Source organism: Lagenorhynchus albirostris, chromosome 10, assembly GCF_949774975.1.
Source record: "Lagenorhynchus albirostris chromosome 10, mLagAlb1.1, whole genome shotgun sequence".
NCBI classification, from domain to species: Eukaryota; Metazoa; Chordata; class Mammalia; order Artiodactyla; family Delphinidae; genus Lagenorhynchus; species Lagenorhynchus albirostris.
The window spans coordinates 66,850,730-66,871,667 of NC_083104.1; the positions used below are offsets into that span (position 1 = coordinate 66,850,730).

Sequence of the window (20,938 nt, forward strand, 5' to 3'; positions counted from 1 at the left end):
ACTGCTGTAACCCCAGCACCTGATGCACAGTAGGTGTTCAGCGAACCTGTTGAATGGAAAACTGAATGAAAGATTTCAGCATCTGGGTATATGTGTGGTTTCTCCTCTAGACCCTACCTTGCCACCTCTAAGTCGCCAGCTTACGGACAGCGCCCAGTACATGCCAAGCACCCGTGTAGTGTTTGCCGTAGAAACAAACACGTGAGGGGAAGAAGGAACTTGAGGCAGGGCATGGGAGACTGCTGCACGGAGATTGGGAAACTGGGATTCCAGATGAGCCCCTGCCACTCACTATCACGGAAGCCTTGGGCAAGTCCCCTCACCTCTTTGAACCTTGGTTTTGTCATCCATAAAATGGGTATGATGATACCTGTGCTGGCAGCATCACAAGGCTGTGGTGAGGATTAAACGGCAAAGGTAGGTCAGCAAAGCACAAGGACAGCCCTGTCCAAGCTGCAGCTCCTCTATGAGGCTCTGCCCGACACCCGCCTCACCCCACCGACCACTCCTGCTCTGAGTACCCAAGGAGCCCTGCTGGTGTTTTCACATGCGGTATATTTACAAGACTGTGCACCCTTGAGACGGGGCCAGGCCTCACCATCTCTGCATCCATCACCAGGCACTGTGCCTGGCAGCTGGGCAGTGCCCCTTGGACATCTGATAACTGGCCAACAAATACATTCACTGAAAGCGATAGACGTGTTACTGTGATACAAATAAATAAGGATGGGGATTTCAGACCCAGACAGAGGACTGCAGTGAGGCAACCCACCTGGGGGCTTTTTGGGTTCTGGGTAGGAGGGCCTGCTGGGACTCCAAGTGCCCTGACTGAGAGGAAGGGAGAGAGGTACTGATGGACCGGTCTCGTTGACTCTGGGACAGGGTCTGGCCAGCTTCCTCCCCAGACATCTGCCACATTGGCCACATCTTCTGGGCTGTGGGGCGGAGGCCTGGCTGCCCACCTGCATTCCTCGCTCTGTGTACCCATGATCTCATGCTGGCCCTGCGGCCGCCCACGGGACAGGAGGCTTTGCCCCACTCTGCAGATGAGGAAATGGAGGCTCACAGAAATCAATGCCCCGACTTGGGTGGTCATCTTGCCTGGGCTTGGGCAGGCACCCTGGTGGGCCCAAGGCTCCAATGGGCAGGTGGAATGTGGTCAGGGAGACCCCTTCACACTGTTCAGTCGGGCTTTAGAAACCCCCATTGATCCTACACTCCCACTTAATAAACTCTGGTCAACTGGTCGACTGACTCTCCCTAGGGCTTCCCAGAGGGGTCCTGGGGTTTTCCAGGCCCAGCTGCCTTCCCTCTGCAGACTCGGTGACCCAGACAGGGCTAGCTGACAAACAGGTCCTGCCCAGGAGGGTTGTGGGATGCAGTGAGCGAAACTCCTTTTAGGAAGGAAATCATCTCAAAGCCAAGGTTGAGAAACAAGTGTCTCGCCAAGGCCTGGGGGTGGGGGAGCCCAGGTGAGCCGACTCAGTCCTCAGGAATGGGTGGGGTCTCGAGGGGAGGTGGGCACTTCCTCCTGCCCCCGCTCAGGGTCCTGCTCAATCCTTACTGAGGAGTTTCCTGGCGACAGGCAGTTACCTGTCGGCCGCTCTTGTGGCAAGCAGCTTGGCGTGGCCCTCACCATCTCATTAGCGGTGATTCACCCAGGACTCACCTGGCTGTCAGGGACCTGTCCCACTGCCCGCCGGAACCAGCTTGGCTGGCACCCTTGGAGAGGCAGAGACCCTGTTCCTCCTGCTTTCCAGCTTCCGTGGCATCCAGGGCAGAGCCTGCGTGGCACACAGTCAGAACTCAGAATTCATTCATTCAACCCAACAAATATTATTGCACACCTACTGTACGCCAGGCAGTGTGGCTAGGTGCTAAGGATACAGAGTGAACCAGGCAGACCCAAATCCCTGCCCTCCTGGAACTCACTTTTCACGGGGAAAGACAGACAGTAAACAAATAAGTATGTGAATCATACGAGCTCTTGAAGATGGTGAGTGCTGTGGGGAAAAAGCAGGGAAGGGCGTGAGATAGGGGTTGCAGTTTTAAGTAGAGTATTAGGGTGTACCTCTCTGAGAGGTGATATTTGAGGAAAATCTAATGAAGATGAAGGTGTAAAATAAGGGAGGGAAAAGGTGTACTAGAAACAGCAGGTGCAAAGGACCTGGGGTAAGAATGCAGGGTGGGGGCCATATTTAAGGACCGTCAAGGAGACCAGTGTAGCTGAAGCAGAGCAGGCGAAGAGGAGAGCAGTGGTCCAAGGCTGGGGGCGGGTTGTCCAGACTGTGCAGGGTCTTATAAGCCTTTGTAAGAACTTTGGCTTTTACTCAGCTGAATTCTGTCAAAATTCTCCAAAATCCCCCACACTGAACCCAAGACAAGTTTCCCAGGCTTCTGCCTGGCTCAGAAGCCAGAGAGCGAAGTCAAGGGTTAGGGATGGTTTCACAGAGGAGGGTCTGGAAGGATGAGTTTGATGAGCAGAGGGGTTGCTATCTGTGGAGGATGGGTGCAGAGGAAGATGCCAGTTTGAGAAACAAGTACCTACTGCAGAGGGATGTTGTGGGGAGAGGAAGAGAAGGGAGCAGAGGCTGAAAAGGAAAGAGCCCAGCCACCCCAAGCCTGTCCTTCTAGACTCAGTGGGGACACACCCGCACTCTGCTCCAGCCTCTCTCTCAACTCTGGGCCTTTGCACATGCTGTTCCCTCTGCCTGGAAATCCTTGCTGTTCTTTGCCTGGTGAACTCCATTCAACCTCCACAAAGGGGTCCCTGAGTCCCCAGAGCAGGTGCTTCTCCCACCAGCTCAGCACTCTACCGCACCCCACCTTTGAAGCATTTTCACACTGGGTCATATCTGCCCCCTGAGGGGTCTCGCTTCTCCGTGGGATGGTGGCTGTGGACCACATGGGGGTTTGCTCACCTTTCCATTCTCTGGGCCTGACGCAGAGTAGGTGCTGAAACAGCTGAATGAATGAGGAGTCGCTTGCTAGGATTTGGATCCCTCAGAGGTTTCAGAACAGTAACAAGACCAGATTCACATTTTAAGAAGATGACTCTGGGTCAGTATGCATGGAGATGGGGGGGGGAATTGGAGGAGGGTGACAGCTAAGAGGCTCCTGCAATAATCCAAGCAGGGGCAAGAGAGTGTCAAGGAAGAACAGAACCAGGGTGCCAGCTGCTGGGAGTGAGAGGAGCAGCAAGATCTGGGAGCAGTTTTTAAAAGGGACATCCACACTGGCCCTGGGGACGATGAGGAAGAGGGAGCAGAGGGTGGGGTCCAACTTTCCCTCTTGTGTTTTGCATCCTTCCCTCTGTCCTCCCCATGGATAGACAGAAACCACTTCTCAGACATAATACAGCACAGTGGTTACAAGCCCAGGCTTTGAAACCTGACTCTAGGTTCGAGTTCCATTTCCACCACATATTTGCTGTGTGACTTCAGGCAGCTTTACTCAGCCTCTCTGTTCTTCAGTTTACCCATCTGCAAGGCAAGGATGACAACTGAGAATCGGTTACTGGACTTCATTGATTCTAACATTCCTGTTTTAACATTTCTGAAATCTGAGTGAGTCTTAAAATCAATGGCATGTCATGGGTTAATTGGCAGCATTCTTTAGTGATACATCGTATGTGGAATATCTGAAGACTGATGGAGTCTCAGATTTGACAAAACACAAAGATATATGGAGAGACCAGTACCTGGCCTGCCATAAGGGCTGAATAAATGTTAGCCATTATTACTGTCATTATTTGCTTTCTGGAGTGCTGTTTGTCATACAAGGTAACAGATGCCCCATCAGAATAAAGAGACGAGTATAATCTGGAGCTAAAAGAGAAAAGGAGCTAATTCATAAATAGCTATAAAGGTGAAAGAAATCTTAGTAAATCCCCCCCCCCCCAAAAAAACACCCATAGCGTAATGCTTCCTGTGAAAGAGCCCATAGAATTCTGCCGAAGTTCCAGAGAAAACTTCAGACATTCCTCCTTTACAATGGAGACCAGAACTCCTGGCTCCCTGACCGGCAGGGGGAACCAGGGCATGTCCCCAGATGACTTCGATGGTGTTCCCTGTGTCCTTTCGAATTTCCCTGAGTCACCATTACTCACTGCCCACAATCAGGGCTCAGCTACCTTCCAACCAGGAGACCGATGCCCTGGGATCAAGGGGCATCCTCAAACAAAAGTGTGATTATGGAGTGTTCAGCACGGGTTGTAAACTGTCTCCAGCTCAGGAGAGCAGGGTGACCCTCGCCGCTGTCTTATTTTTGGCCTCTCGGGTTGTGTTGCTGCCTACTGACTTGGCAAATCCTGGGCGACTCGCCTTGTTTTCTCTCCTTACTTAAATACATGTCTGGAAAAAGCCTCCACCCCCAGACCCTGCTGTGTGTGGAAATGGTGACAGGCCTGGAGGAGGAGGAACTAGTCGGCTGGTTCTCGGAGCCTTCCCCTGGATGAGGGGGAGAAGAGCTGGCCCAGGCAGGCGCTCTTAGGCCCAGCTGCTCAGGTCAGCGCCGCTCCCAGGGGCCGGTCCTGAGTCCCTTCAGGCTCAGCCAGGGCCCCCACCCACCCCAGCTCTTATTCTCTCCTGCTCTGTCTGTGTTGACGAGAGACCATCTCAGCTCCCTTTGCTGTGTCAGCCTCACAGAAAAGTCTCTGGTGACAGGGACTGGTTTGCGCCTGGGATTGGAGGGCAGTGAAGCTGAAAACTCAGGAATCCGACCACGCACAGGCAGCATGCACATGCTGGATGGCAAGGGGGTGGATGGAGGGAGCTCTGTAGCCGGCAGCCGGGGCCAGCTCTCAGCAAGGACGGAGGCAGAACAAGTGTGCCCTGGACACTCTCCCGGGGAGAATGAGGGACTGAGCAGTGAGCACTGGGTCTCTTGGGAGACCCACCCTTTGAACAGGACAACTGCCCTCTCTCCTGGCCCCCAGACGTCAGGCCAGCATTCTTCCAGTGCCCCAGTCTGATGGCATCTTCATTCCAGAACATGCAATCTCCTGCAGATCTTTCCAATCATGAGTTCTACTGAGTCTCTTCTCTGGGCTGCGGTAAACACCAGGATGGTTTCAAAGCCTCGGGACACCCCATCCCACCCCTCCCATTTGCACGGGGAAGATGGAAGTGACAAAGGCGTGTTATGAACCCTTGAAGGAAAGCACTGCGTGATACCTGGGGAGACAGGTATTATCATCCCCATTTTAAAGACGAGCAGGCTGAGGCGCTGAGAGGTTAACAGCCTTGTCTGGGGTCCTACAGTTAACAAGTAGCAGGTTTGGGCTTTTCACCAAGGTCAGTCACCAAGAGCCTTCACACTTGACCTCTGTTATCACACTGCATGCTTAGCAGGTGCTTGACAAAGCCCCTGGCACACCGGGTGGTGGGGGGAGCAGTGCTTAATAAACAGTAGCTAGGACTTCCCTGGAGGTCCAGTGGTTAAGACTCTGTGCTCCCAATGCAGGGGGCACGGGTTCGATCCCTGATCGGAAAACTAAGGTCCCGCATGCCTCATGGTGCAGCCAAAAAAACAGAAAACAAACAAACAAACAAAAAACTGTAGCTACTGTGATAAACAATACTGATCTCATAATAACTCACAGAGGTTGTATTTTTGTTCGCATTTTAAAGATGCAGGGCTTCCCTGGTGGCGCAGTGGTTGAGAGTCCGCCTGCCGATGCAGGGGACGTGGGTTCGTGTCCCGGTCCGGGAAGGTCCCACATGCCGCGGAGCGGCTGGGCCCGTGAGTCATGGCCGCTGAGCCTGCGCGTCAGCCTGTGCTCCGCAACGGGAGAGGCCACAACGGTGAGAGGCCCACGTACCACAAAAAAAAAAAAAAAAAGATGCAGCTGAGGCTCAGAGAGGCTTCATAACTTGCCCAAGACCACACAGTTAGTAAGTGGTGGAGCCGGGTCAGATTTGAACCCCAGTCTCTTCTGACTTCACAAGCCATGGTCTAACCACTGCACTCACTGTCTCTTTGGGGAAGCACCACTGGCCCTGCTCAGCTGCACCCCTCATAGATTGAGATTCTCTCTCTGCAGGGCCCCATATCTGGAATTTTCTCTTGCTCATCTCTCTCTCCTGGGCAGCACATGAGCTTTTGAAGCAGCTTCCCAACTGCAGGCACCTCTACCAGCTGTGCTGCACCCCATGCAAGCCACCTCTTTACTTGGTCTCCGTAGTGCCTCGAGGCCCCACCCCCAGAGTCCTTCAACAGAGCCCCAAAGCCCTGGCTTTGAACTTTTCAACAAGAATTTCTTCACCAAAGGTAATCTCAGGAGACATGTCAGGAGCAAGATAACAGTGGGGAGAGGTCACTGAGAAGGATGAGAAGGGCTGCATGGGGCGGGGGGGCGGGGGGGAATATGGCCCCCCGCCCCCCCGCAGCAGGTCCCTTGTTTCCTTTGTGGGATCTTTGGAGCCAAAGAAAATATAGTAGCAGACTTGGCCAACCTTAGCAGCTCGTGTGTGCGCCTCCCCATTTGCAGGCCACAGTGGACAGCTCTCAGCAGGTTGAAAGCCCTGGCATCCCTGTCCAACTTGGCTTGATTCTCCAAGGATCACTGACAAAACACACTCCTTTGACCAAATGCTGGGTCAATCCTGCAATCGGACTCATTTGCAGCATTTCTGGAGTGGTGAGAAGAAATGATAATAGTTCTGCAAAAAGAGATCCTGTTTACTTCACACATTAAGATGGCTACTTAAAAAAACAAAAAAAGAAGATAACAGGTGTTGACAAGGATGTGGAGAAATTGGAAGCAGTGTGCACCATCAGTGGGATTTTGAAATGATGCATCTGCTATGCAAAACAGTATGGAGCTTCCTCAAAAAATAAAATAGAACTAGCCATATGATCCAGCAGTCCTACTTCTGGGTGTAGACACATCCAAAAGAATTGAATGCAGGGTCTCAAAGAGATATCTGCGCACCTTTGTTCATTGCAGTGTTATCCACAATTCCACAAAGAGGTGGAAGCAATCCAATGTCCACTGAGGAAAAATGGATAAACAAAATGTGGTATATTCATACCATGGAATATTACTCAACTTTAAAAAAGAAGGAACTCCTGTCACACGCTACAACATGGATGACCCTTGAGTACATTTTGCAAAGTAAAATAAGCCAGACACGAAAGGACAAAAAGTGCATAATTCTACTTATGGGAGGTATTTAAAGTGGTCAAGTTCATAGAAACAGAAAGTAGAATGGTGGTTACCAGGCACAAGGGGGAGAAGAAAATGGGGAATTTTTGTTTAATGGGTATAGTTTCAATTTTGCAAGATTAAAATGTTCTAGAGATTGCACAACATGTGGATATACTTATCACTACTGAACTATATGATTTAAAATGATTAAGATGGTAAATTTTTTTTTTTTTTTTTTTTTTTTTTTTGCGGTACGCGGGCCTCTCACCGTTGTGGCCTCTCCTGTTGCGGAGCACAGGCTCCGGACGCGCAGGCTCAGCGGCCATGGCTCACGGGCCCAGCCGCTCCACGGCATGTGGGATCTTCCCGGACCGGGACACAAACCCATGTCCCCTGCATCGGCAGGCGGACTCTCAACCACTGCGCCACCAGAGAAGCCCGATGGTAAATTTTATGTGTTTTGTTACCATAATTAAAATAACATTTTAGGCTAGGGATTGGAGACGTTGCTGTTGCTGTTAGTGACCCTGTGGCGTGTCTCTGTGGGACCGGGAACTTAAAGATAGCCAAGATGGCAGAAAATGGTGATAATGAAAAAATGGCTGCCCTGGAAGCCAAAATCTGTCATCAAATCGAATATTATTTTGGTGACTTCAATTTGTCACGTGACAAATTTTTAAAGGAATAGATCAAACTGGATGAAGTCTGGGTATCTTTGGAGATAATGATAAAATTTAATAGGTTAAACTGTCTAACAACAGACTTTAACGTAATAGTAGAAGCATTGAGCAAATCCAAGGCGGAACTTATGGAAAAAGTGAAGATAAAACTAAAATTAGAAGATCTCCAAGCAAACCCCTCCCTGAAGTGACTGATGAGTATAAAAATGATGTAAAAAACAGGTCTGTTTATTTTAAAGTCTTCCCAATTGATGCAACCCTTGATGACATAAAATAATGGTTGGAAGATAAAGGTCAGGTACTAAATATTCAGATGAGAAGAACATTGCACAAAGCATTTAAGGGATCAATATTTGCTGTATTTGATACCATTGAATCTGCTAAGAAGTTTGTCGAGACCCCTGGCCAGAAGTACAAAGACACAGACCTGCTAATACTTTTCAAGGAAGATTACTTTGCAAAAAAAAAATGAAGAAAGAAAGCAAAATAAAATCGAAGCTAAATTACGAGCTAAACAAGAGCAAGAAGAAAAACAAAAGTTAGCAGAAAATGCTGAAATGAAATCTCTAGAAGAAAAGATTGGCTGCTTACTGCAATTCTCGGGGGACTTAGATGATCAGACGTGTAGAGAAGATTTGCATATCCTTTTCTCAAATCATGGGGAAATAAAATGGATAGACTTTGTCAGAGGAGCCAAAGAGGGAATAATTCTGTTTAAAGAAAAAGCTAAGGAAGCACGGGATAAAGCAAAAGACGCAAATAATGGTAACCTACAATTAAGGAACAAAGAGGTCACCTGAGAAGTACTAGAAGGAGATGTGGAAAAAGAAGCATTGAAAAAAATAATAGAAGATCAACAAGAATCCCTAAACAAATGGAAGTCAAAAGGTCTCAGATTTAAAGGAAAAGGAAAGGGAAATAAAGCTGCCCAGATTGCGTCTGCTAAAGGAAAAGTAGTTTCAGGGCAAGAAAACTAAATTTGACAGTGATGATGAACACGATGAAAATGGTGCATCTAGACCAGTAAAAAGAGCAAGAGAAGAAACAGACAAAGAAGAACCTGCATCGAAACAACAGAAAATGGTGCCGGAGACCAGTAATTTAGTAAACGTTATTTATTCATTTTAATTAGATTTTAAGCTGCTTTTGTCTTTGGAGGCTTTTAAAAAGAAAAACGAATTAGGTCCACTTCAATGTCCAGCTGTAAGAAAGGAAAATCTTTTTGTTAACTTGTCTTTTTTTGTTGTTGTTATTGTTATCAACATCAGTATTTTTTTATGTATAATTCTGCTTGTGTTCTTAGTTATAAAAATTTAACTTAAAAAAAATTAAAAAATAACATTTTAAAAGGGAGGGAGGAATTCCCCGGCAGTCCAGGGGTTAGGACTTATCGCTTTGGGTCTGGATTCATTCCCTGGTCGGGGAACTGAGATCCTGCAAGCCGCGTGGTGTAGTCAAATAAATAAATGAATAAAAGGGAGGGGGAACCTGTTGATTTCCTCACTTTGGAGGGATTTATAATACTGACCAAGCTAGGCACTTTATACATGTTATCTTCTTTCATTCCCACCATGACTTACTGTGGTAGACGTTGCTATTCCTTGTTTACAGCCTGGGAAACTGAGCCCCAGTGACAGAAACTGACTCACCCACAGTTTCATGGAACTCAGTGAGGGGAAGAGCCCCAATTTGTACTCAGATTTGTCTTCCTCCAAATTAGGAGTCTTGTCCCTGCCCTCATCCCCCTGCTGGCTGAGTGTCTCCTGATTCAAGCTCCCTATCACTGACGGAAAGAAAACAAACTTTTAATATGAGTGCTCCATTTCCCCAAATGGAGCCCAAGGTCCTGGGTGAGGCCCAATACATCTTCTATTCCTCGACTTGCCAGGGGAATTAAGCCGAGTACTGGGCACACGTAGTTACTGGGTAAAAAACACTTGAGAAGCAGTTGACATTGTTAAACTTCTCCAAGCTGATATTGTTAAAGTTCTCAAAAACTCCAGGAAGCGTTTTTGTACTAGGGGCAGGGTGCATGCGCAGTCCTTGGGGCGTGCGCGCATGCGATCCATTAGTGCAAGACCGTTATCACGTGACCGTTATCGCGGCAGTTAGAGGTCCGGCTTCGCTGACTGTCAGCCTCAAGGTGGTCCTCGAGGCGGAGAGCGCGGTGAGAGGTGAATGGCGGCGTTCTACGCAGGACCTTCCAGGCCCCTGGCTGATGGGTGAGCTGCGAGGCCGGGGACAGGCTGGGGGATGTGTTCTCCAGAGCTCCAGGGCCCTCGCCACAGCCGCCCACTGGCCGGGGCCCAGGCCTTGAGGCAGCAGTGAACCTTTCCCCCATTCCCCGCTCGAGGCTGTTTGGAACAGTTCCGGAGAGCTGTGGTCCACATTCAGTGTCACTTGGGGGTAAGTCGCTCCAGCTTGCACAGGCTGGGAATTCTCTCCACCCCATTTGCGCTGCTTCCCTTGCGGGAAGTGAGCCACTTTGGGCCCATTCGCTTTTGAGAGCTGGGCCACTCTGGTTTTTTTGTTTTGTTTTCAATATTCAGGTATTTATTTGGTTGCATCGGGTCTTAGCTGCGGCCCGCGGGCTCTTCGTTGTGTGGGCTTCTCTCTAGTTGTGGTGCGCAGGCTCCAGGGCGTGTGGGCTTAGTTGCTCTGCTGCATGTGAGATCTTAGTTCCTGGACCAGGGATCGAACCCGCGTCCCCTGCATTGGAAGGCGGACTCTTGGACCACGAGGGAAGTCCCTTGGTCAACTCTGTTTGGAGGCCCCTGTCTGGGAGTGGAAGTGGAATTTTTTTTTTTTTTAATTGAAGTAAAGTTGATTTACAATGTTGTGTCAATCTCTGTGGTACAGAAAAGTGACTGAGTTACACACATATAGACATTCTTTTTCAATATTCTGTTCCATCCATTATGGTTTGTCACAAGGTATTGAATATAGTTCCCTGTGCTATACATTAGGACCTTGTTGTTTATCCGTTATTTTTTTTTGTAATTTTTTATTTTATTTATTTAATTATTTATTTATTTTTGGCTGCGTTGGGTCTTCATTGCTGTGCACGGGCTTTCTCTAGTTGGACCAAGGATAAAATGCGTGTCCCCTGCATTGGCAGGCAGATTCTTAGCCACTGTGCCACCAGGGAAGTCCCTATCCATTCTAAATGTAATAGTTTGCATCTACCAACCCCAAACTCCCAGTCCATCCCTCTCCTTCCCTCCTCCCCCTTGGCAACCACAAGTCTGTTCTCCATGTCTATGAGTCAGTTTCTGTTATGTAGATTCATTTGTGCCATATTTTAAATTTCACGTATAAATGATATCATACAGTATTTGTCTTTCTCTTTCTGACTTATGGAAGTGGAATTTAGACTACAACTCCTCTGATTTTCTGTCTGTGTGATGGTAATTTATCTGTTATGTTTTTGTGTGTATCATTTTGGGGTGAGCCACTCTGGTTTGCTTTTTTTTGTGGGGCTTTTGTTTGTGGGACCGTGTTCGTTATGTTGTATGTGTGTGAATCAGTACTTGCACTGGCTAGTTGAGACGTCTTTGGTGAATAATGGAGCTGAGTGTGATGACACCAGGTATCCTTCCCTATTGTGTTGGGATTCGCCTGTGGTGAAGCGTTGTTTGGGATTTTCCCTTTGCAGTGATTAGGAAGCTCCCTTTTTGGTGCTAGGGAACTGTGATCCTGCAAGACCGTTTGGCATTGCATTTGTTTGGTTGATATTTGATAATGCCTGCTGTGATAATCAGAGCTCTTCCCATTTTATAGGCCCCCTAGGGTGTATTTTGCAAAACCATTTTTAGTATGCTCCTAGACAGAGAGAGAAAGTAGTTCGTTTGTTTGTTTTAACACTGCGTGGCCACTATATTCTTTAGACTTAAGAGGAAAATTGGTTATGATGAAACTCCTATGAAAATCCAAAACTGGTTCTTTTTGCATATGCAGTTAGAGAAAGCTGGCTTGATGGAATACTTTTTTCAGAATCCTGACCCTGAGAAAATAAAAATATTTTTAGGAGAAATCTTGAAGTTAACTAAGTAAATTTAACTTATTTCAACTGTTATTTTTGGTTTTGCATTTGCCAGGTGAATTGCCATGACACACACAGTCATGATTCCCTGTCTTTCCATTTGCATGTTGTTTCTTGTTAAAAAGAGGGATCCTTGTTTGAAAAAGTTAAGGATATTGTTGGGCTTCACCCTTTTGTTTCTGTCTTGGAGGAATTAGATTTTGTTCTTTGTGTGTATGTTTGCATTTGTCTTGTGCGTTAAGTGTGCCGGCTATGGGAAACTCAAATTTGTTTCCCAAATGCAGCCCCTTGAGGTGCATTCTCCAGAATTGGACCGCTTTCAGTTATAATATTGCTGAATTAACTTGTAAATGAGCTATATTTCATAGATTTAAAAGTAAGCACTTACAAATTAAATACTTCCTAATATTTAGAAAATTGTCCAAGGGTGGGGTGAAGGGAGATTGAGATTCACAGATTATATCTATGTATAAAATAGGTAACTAATGAGAACGTACTGTATAGCACAGGGAACTCTACTCAATGCTCTGTGGTGACCTAAATGGGAAGGAAATCCAAGAAAGAGGGGATATATGTATACATGTAGCTGATTTACTTTGCTGTACAGCAGAAACTAACACAACATTGTAAAGCAACTACACGCCAATAAAAATTAATTTTAAAAGAAAGAAAGAAAGAAAGAAAATTGGCCAAAATGAATTTCAGGTCCTCATGATTTTGGAAATATGCAGTACTGAATTGATATCCGGTACTGAAGCGAGCTTAAGCTTATTGGTTTGTTAAGTGTAATATTTCTGTTGTATCTAGGTATACTAGAGATCAAATAAGACCTTATATCTGTTGCAAATTTGTCAGCAAGGAAAATAACTTTGATATGACAAAACTTTAAGTCTATCTAAAATAGCCTTTCCAAATAAATAAATATATAAAATAAAATAACCTTTCCAGATTTTGGTAACTTGAAACTGATCTAAGTTAAATGGCAAGAATTTATTGACTATCTGGGTCATTTCAAATAGAATAAGGGAATTCCCTGGCAGTCCAGTGGTTAGGACTCCGAGCTTCCACTGCAGGGAGCACGGGGTCAATCCTTGGTCGGGGAAATAAGATCCCGCATGGTGCGCAGTGCGGCCAAAAAAAAACACCCAAAAAACAAAAATCAAATAGGATAAAATATTGGAACATTGGTTGCTGGGCAAATCTAAGTTTACCTGCCTTTGCATTCTGAGGAGAGGAAAACTAAAGCATAAGTTTCCAATCAGAAAATGCTGGTATGAGATTGCCAACAAACACATGAAAGAATGCTCAACATCACTAATCATTAGAGAAATGCAGATCAAAACTATAGTGAGGTATCACCTCACACCAGTCAGAATGGCCATCATCAAAAAATCTACAAACGGGCTTCCCTGGTCGCGCAGTGGTTGAGAGTCCGCCTGCCGATGCAGGGGACATGGGTTATGCCCCGGTCCGGGGGGATCCCACATGCCGCAGAGCGGCTGGGCCCGTGAGCCATGGCCGCTGAGCCTGCGCGTCCGGAGCCTGTGCTGCACAACGGGAGAGGCCACAACAGTGAGAGGCCCGCGTACTGCAAAAAAAAAAAAAAAAAATCTACAAACAATAAATGCTGGAGAGGGTGTGGAGAAAGGGGAGTCCTCTTGCTCTGTTGGTGGGAATGTAAATTGATACAGCCACTATGGAGAACAGTATGGAGGTTCCTTAAAAAACTAAAAATAGAGCTACCATATGACCCAGCAATCCCACTACTGTGCATATACCCTGAGAAAACCATAATTCAAAAAGAGTCATGTACCACAATGCTCATTGCAGCTCTATTTGCGATAGCCAGGACATGGAAGCAACCTGGATGTCCATCGACAAATGAATGGATAGGAAAATATGGTGCATATATACAATGGAATATTGCTCAGCCATAAAAAGAAACGAAATCGAGTTATTTGTAGTGAGGTAGATGGACCTAGAGTCTGTCATACAGAGTGAAGTAAGTCAGAAAGAGAAAAACAAATACCGTATGCTAACACATATATATAGAATCTAAAAAAAAAAAAAGGTTATGAAGAACCTAGGGGCAGGACAGGAATAAAGACACAGACGTAGAGAATGGACGTGAGGACACGGAGAGGGGGAAGGGTAAGCTGGGACAAAGTGAGAGAGTGGCATGGACTTATATATACTACCAAATGTAAAATAGATAGCTAGTGGGAAGCAGCCGCATAGCACAGGGAGATCAGCTCGGTGCTTTGTGTCCACCTAGAGGGGTGGGATGAGGTAGGGGGAGACGCAAGAGGGAGGAGATGTGGGGATATATGTATATGTATAGCTGATTCACTTTGTTATAAAGCAGAAACTAACACACCATGGTAAAGCAAGTATACTCCAATAAAGATGTTAAAAAAAATGCTGGTATGACAAACAGTTATTATATGTTTTGAGCAAAAAAGGAGTTTTATGCATGGTCAGGCTGAGATTAGATTAAACTTAGTTAGGTAAATGGAATTTGTTATTAAAAGTAGGGTAGTGCAAGACTAGATTTGGTTCCTCTCTGCTAAGAGAACAAGTTTACTTAGAATGCTGATTTTGATAACAGATTATATGAACTTCCTTGCCTTTAAGTGATCTGTATTGGCTTTTGAGATCTCTTCTCACTTTGGATAAGAAATAAGTAATGTCTTATAGTGACCTATGATCTTATTTAATGAAATGTTTTGAAACTTTTTGAAAAACTTCCCAAATATCAAATTTTAATTAAAGTTCTTTTGACCTCCAGCTAACTTCGGGATGCTTAAGAGGGCCCCTGAGGCATCTCAGAGAGGAATATTTAACTAGAATTATTTGGTATATTGAATTACATGGGAAGCATTGTCAAATGAGTGATAAATCTTCTCAGATTATACGGTATGGATAAATGTTACTACTATAGATATTCTAGAAATTATATAAAGTTTCTGAAATATAGATATGTCCTGGAATAATCTATCAGCCATAATTCTGGTTATATCAGAACAACTTGATTAAGCTTTTTTGTCAACACATTGTGATCAGATCTTTAACCTTGCCTTTTTAAGTCTTTAATAGACAGTTAATCTGATACTTTGCAAAAGTGCTTCATCTTCAAGAAGATTCATAGGAAGGGCTTTCTGACAAGTACAGGTCTCTAATAAATCTAGATTATACTGCTGAACTGGGTAAGAAATTTAAAATCCTAATTTAAAACGTGATGGCTTCATAAAAAGTTAACAAAAGGATTGGGTACCGTGTAAACTGGTGAATATGGTTACAATGTTTATGGGTTTTGTCTGGAGTATTACTGATTTTGATCTGTGTTCTCCAGATACAGGGAAGCCCTTCCCCTCACGTTACTCCTGACTTAACAACAATTTGGTAAATTTTACCTCTTTGAGTAAAATTGAAATATTTTTCTTTTCTCTCTGGCTGGTCCCTCCAGAAACCGGAGATTCTTGGGTTCTGGGCAGCCTTATCAGGTGAAAGGGAAAGACTATCTCCTAGCATGTACAGGAATCTTGATATTTTGGGGACCGAGAATTCCACTAAGGCAAAATCTGATGGCAGGCTTTTAGCATTTCCTGGCCTTGAGAGGCCTTTTGGGAATTCATTCTAAGACTCCTGAGGAGTTCCACCAAAGCCAGTTCGGAGGAGCCTAGTAGTCAATTGACCGGATTTATTTTACAAACAAATTAGTCTTGATTTGGCATGTTTGTGAAAAACACTGCTTGCTTTGAGTCTGTTGCTGAAAGCACATGTACAATGCTTGTGTGACAACTGGGTATAAGTGACAAAATGTATGGCCTATAAAGTGTTTCTCCATTAACATACTTCAGAGCCTGTTCACAATATCTGATCACTTTTCCCCAATGTGAATATCTAGGCAAATATAAAGAAGGCCTAGCACTGAGGGGCACGATCTAGACCCAGGGCAAGCAGCTAAATAACTCCAGCATCAAGGGACATGTTTTGGTTCGTTGAAGGATTTGCAATTGAAAAGGGAGATGACAAGGGATTCCCTGGTGGTCCAGTGGTTAGGACTTGGTGCTTTCACTGCGGGAAAGGTTCAGTCCCTGGTTGGGAAACTAAGATCCCACAAGCCGTGTGGTGCCACCAAAGAAAAAATAAATAAATAAAAAAGGAGATGATGCACATATTTTGAGGTATGGGGAAGTTCTGGCTGATACATGATTTAACTTAAACTTTACTGACCAGAGCAGTCTGTTTTGTGGTCTTTTGAACATGCATTGTACATCAGTCTTGGGCATTCAGGAGGGGGATACATTTGAAAGTCAAAAATGGAATAGCTGTGCTTCAGATATTCAAGGTAAAACTAGGTGGCCATTGTGGATGTGATTTCAGACACATTCCTGTATTGTTGAGGACTTGAATTTTCTGAGCTGTGTCATACTCGGGATTCCCCCAGCCATTCTCAAAGCAGTGTCTGCTGGCAGATGGCAGCTTCAACCTTATAACCTCAAGGTCTCCTCTGGTAACTATTAGCAGAAAAAGGAGACATGTAGTGGCCAAGAACTCCAGCTATGTATATGTTAATACCACATTAGAGGTTAAAACCTACTTAAATAAAACTATTATACAAGACTTGGATCCAGGACTTGGAACTCAGGACTATTTCCAACTCGGTATCCATTCCCCAAATAAAGGTAGGACTATAGCCCATTTTAGCAGGAAGTAGCCATAGTGGTCATTGCCCTATTCCTTGAAAGACTTGGGGAAGGATAAAACAGGGTTGGAAGCTGAAACTGAGTCCCCCTAAAACTGAGTTCCTCTGCTGAGTTTATGATTAACCTCTCTATCCAAACCATTATACTCATGTGTTCTCCTCAAGATTGAGGAATATCAAAGAAAAGGGGGGAATTGAAATAGGGGCAGGGTGGGTGTGCAGCTGTTAACATTGGACCGTTAGTGCAAGACCCATAGTTCTCGACCATCAGCAAGGTGGTTAGAAGTCCCACTCCATCAACAGCCAACCTCACAGTGGTCCTTGCAGCAGGGAGTGTGGTGAGGTAACATCTTCAGGGAAAGTACCATTTAAGTACTTTCGGCTCACAAAGCATTTTCACATACGTTAACCTGTTTGCTCCTGATGGTATCCCTGGATAAAAGAGATCATCATCATCTGCATTTTACAGATGAGGGAAGCACAGCCCAGAGGGACGTGTTCAAGGTCCCCCAGCTGGGATTACAATCACTGGAGGCATGACTGGACAGGTGTCTCAGGACCCTGAAGTCTGTGATGCTTTCACAGGTTGCCTCATAAATTATGGCCAGGCTCTCTCTCTCACTCAGCCTTCTCTGTTGATCTTGTGCTGTGCTCACCTGCTGACCAAGAGGGTGAGCCTTGATCTCCAAGGCCAAATAAATTCTGGACAGTCCGCATGGAGGCTGGAGACGCTTTTCTTGAGATTGCAGTTTTAGCATCGAATACCCAGCCAACTACCATGTGCCAGTGAGTGAAATGCTGGGGCATTCCCAGGCCCAGGAAAGGGTTGGTCAAAAGGGGTCGGGCTGGAGTCCAGCTAAGCAGGGAGGCCTGGCAACTGGCACAGGGCAGGGAGGCACAGATGGGGTCAAGCTTGGGGACATAGCTAAGGCCGTGGTGTCAATATGAGCCAACCTGGTCTGCTGCCCAGGGGTTGGAGCTTTGCCCAGAGGGGCCAGAGGGGGCAGAGGAGAGGACCGAGGTTTCTTGCTCTCTGCCCTATCTCCCGCACCCCCATCCCACCACCCCCTGCCAAGTGCGGACAGCTGCAAGCCCGAGGATGCTGGCCCTAGAGTGAGGGTGGTCGTGGCCTGCAGGTGGGGGCAGCAGGATGGCCACCCAGTGGCCAACCACATCTGTTTGGTCCTTCCATTATGACATTTTTCCCTCTGATTACAAAAGTATCTTGTGTTCACAATAAAAAAAATTGAGGGCTACCAAAAAACCCACAAAAGCACAAGATAAAAAGCACCCATAATGCTCTCTCTTTTTTAACTGTATAAAGGACAAAAGGTAAAAAGTAAACACCCTCATCTCCCCACTCCTCACTCCCCCCTCCCCCACACACCCAGGGGTCATCACCGATGGCAGTTTGATAATGTTTGTTATGGCTCCTCTCTTCTTCTCTCTTCCTGTTGGAGGGAAGAGGGCAGTGATTTCCCAAGAAGTGAAACAAAAACTCAGTCACTGTTTTGACTGACAACGTAAACATTTGATTTCAATTCCTTTTAACTACGTTGGTGACAAAGTGCTCTGTTTGAGAAGTGTCCTGGCTCCATCTACTTTGGACACTTGTACCACCCCCACCTCTGGCTGCCCTTATCACCTCCCTGTGAGGAAGACCAGGGAAGGAGGCCTCTGGGGGTTGATTTCAAGGCAATTAGGAGGCTTTCTGCTTCCAAACACTTCTCTTTTTTTCAAGACACACTTTATTTATTTATTTATTTTTGGCTGCGTTGGGTCTTCATTGCTGCGCACAGGCTTCCTCTAGTTGTGGCGAGTGGAGGCTACTCTTCGTTGCAACACGCAGGCTTCTCATTGCGGTGGCTTCTCTTGTTGCGGAGCATGGGCTCTAGGCCCACAGGCTTCAGTAGTTGCAGCATGCGGTCTCAGTAGTTGCGGCACGCAGGCCCTAGAGTGCACGGGCTTCGGTAGTTGTGGCACACAGGCTCAGTAGTTGTGGCACACGGGCTTAGTTGCTCTGCAGCATGTGGAATCTTCCTGGACCAGGGATCGTGTCCCCTGCATTGGCAGGCGGATTCTTAACCACTGTGCCACCAGGGAAGTCCAAACACTTCTCTATTATGTCACTGATGCCTGAAATTCCACTGTTGAGATGTCATACCTTTAACAGAAAACTTCATTTTCCCTGAAAATACAACTCCCTCAAGGGAACTGTGAATCCTTTAAGAGTATGGAATACAAAATGAGTTTTAAATTTCTTTCCTGAGGACAAGGTTTGGTTTTTTTATTTTTAAAGATATTAATGTTCCTTTTTTTTCCTCCTCATTATAAAAGTAACACATTTGTTGTGAAAAATGTAGAAAAAGAGAAAAGCATAAATGAGAAAATAAAACCAAATTTGCTCACAGAATATTGCCCAGAGATAACAAAACTAACATTTTTATGTAAAAATCTTCTGGTCTTTTAAATTTTATTTTATTTTTGGCCGCACCACACGGCTTGTGGGATCTTAGTTCCCCAACCCAAGGATTGAACCTGCTCCCTCTGCAGTGGAAGCATAGAGCCCCAACCACTGGACCGCCAGGGAATTCCCTTCTGGTCTTTTTTCTATGTGAATTATATATGTGTAGATAAACGTACACAAACGCATTCGCATACACACGTATAAATAATGCCAAATCGGCACTTTCTTTTATTATTATACCATGTCACTAAATATTCTTTGATACCATAACTCTTAACACATACATGTACACTGTCATATATATATACCCAAATAGGGAACTAGTCCCCCCACTGCTGGACAATAAGCTGGTGCTAATTTTTCTCCACGATATCCAATGCTGCAATGAACATTCTTGTGTAGAAATGCTGCAAGCAAGTTTTAATCACGGGATTAGGGAGCACACACTTACATGCCAGCGTCTGGGGGCAGGAGGCCATTGAAAAGAGTGTTGTCTACCAAAAACCTGTGGAACGTGGAGACTGAGGGCACCACAGCCTTCACGGACTCATGGCGTGGCCTGCGGCTAGCCCACCCTGAGTGGCCCGTGAGACATGGCAGGAAGGTGCTGCTTGCTGGCCAGATTAGCAGCCTTAGTGCTGTCCTCCCTCTATAAAAATAGCTGACATTCTACAATGGACAGTCCGCGCTACTCTCTCTTAGGGCAAGCCGCACCCACAGGCACAATCTGGCACTGCTGGGGCATAGGAGCCCACACCCTGGCCACAACTGCCCGGGCCAAGGTTCAGCCTGACACAAAGGCAGCCATTTATAGGCTAGATGTGCAGGAGGGGCAGCCCAGCATTAAAACTCTGCCCAGTGGGGACCTTCTCTATTGGACAGTGGCTCACCAAGCCAGCTGTCTCTCACCAGGATGCTTGAAAACCAGAGGACCATTAAGTGGTCAGAAAGTGAGGGTTGGGGACTTCCCTGATGACACAGTGGACAAGACTCTGAGTTCCCAATGCAGGGGGCCCAGGTTCAATCCCTGGTCAGGGAACTAGATCCCATATTCATGCCGCAACTAAGAGTTTGCATGCCACAACTAAGGAGCCTGCCTGCCACAACTAAGACCCAGTGCAACCAAATTAATTAATTAATTAATTTAAAAAATATATATAGATACAACCACAGGTGCCACTACAACCACTTTCTAATTGTTCTTTTTACAGTCACTGAAGTAATTTATTAAAAAAAAAAGTGAGGTTTATATGGGGAGAAGGTAGTGGGCAGGAGTCAGGATGTAGAAACCAGGAGGCAGCAGAAGACATTAGGTGAAGAGAGTCCATAATTGGGTTTGTTGCAAGCATCCAGTGACTCCAGAATGAGGACCCAGTTGTTCCAGAGGGCTGCTCTTTGTCTGGTGAGATCCCTCCTGGGCTTCCTAAACAGCCTTACAATAAAGGCTTAGCCCTGGAAGTAACCAGAGTTGGTCTGTGTCCCCTGCAGCCTGTAGGAGTCTTACCCCACACATGTGGACAGTACTCTACAGCTTATGTGATGCATTCCTAGGACTTCTCTCGTCATAACAACTGTGGGAGGGAGAGTAGTTTATCCCCATTTTACAGGTGAGGAAACTGATGTTCAGAGAGGATCTGAGTCTGCTGGCAGGTCAGGGAGCAGAAACTCAGAGCCACGTTTGCTGACCCCACATCCAAGCTGGTCTCACCACACCAAGTGGCCTCCTGTCCCGTCCCCACAGATGTTATCACTACGCTGCAGTACTGCTGTCACTAGCCCTCTCTGAAAGTGAACTAGCCTTAGTTGATTTTGTGTGTTTCAACTTGTCTACTCAACTTGCGTAATGCCTGAGGACTGGGTTTGCAGGTTTTCTTGTTCATAGTGCTCAGTA

At 46.1% G+C, this 20,938-nt stretch overlaps 1 pseudogene; it reads left to right on the top strand.

Moving 5' to 3' along the window:
• Positions 1-7,645: 7,645 nt before the first annotated feature.
• Positions 7,646-8,930, top strand: LOC132528129 (lupus La protein homolog; annotated as a pseudogene).
• The last annotated feature ends 12,008 nt before the right edge of the window (positions 8,931-20,938 follow it).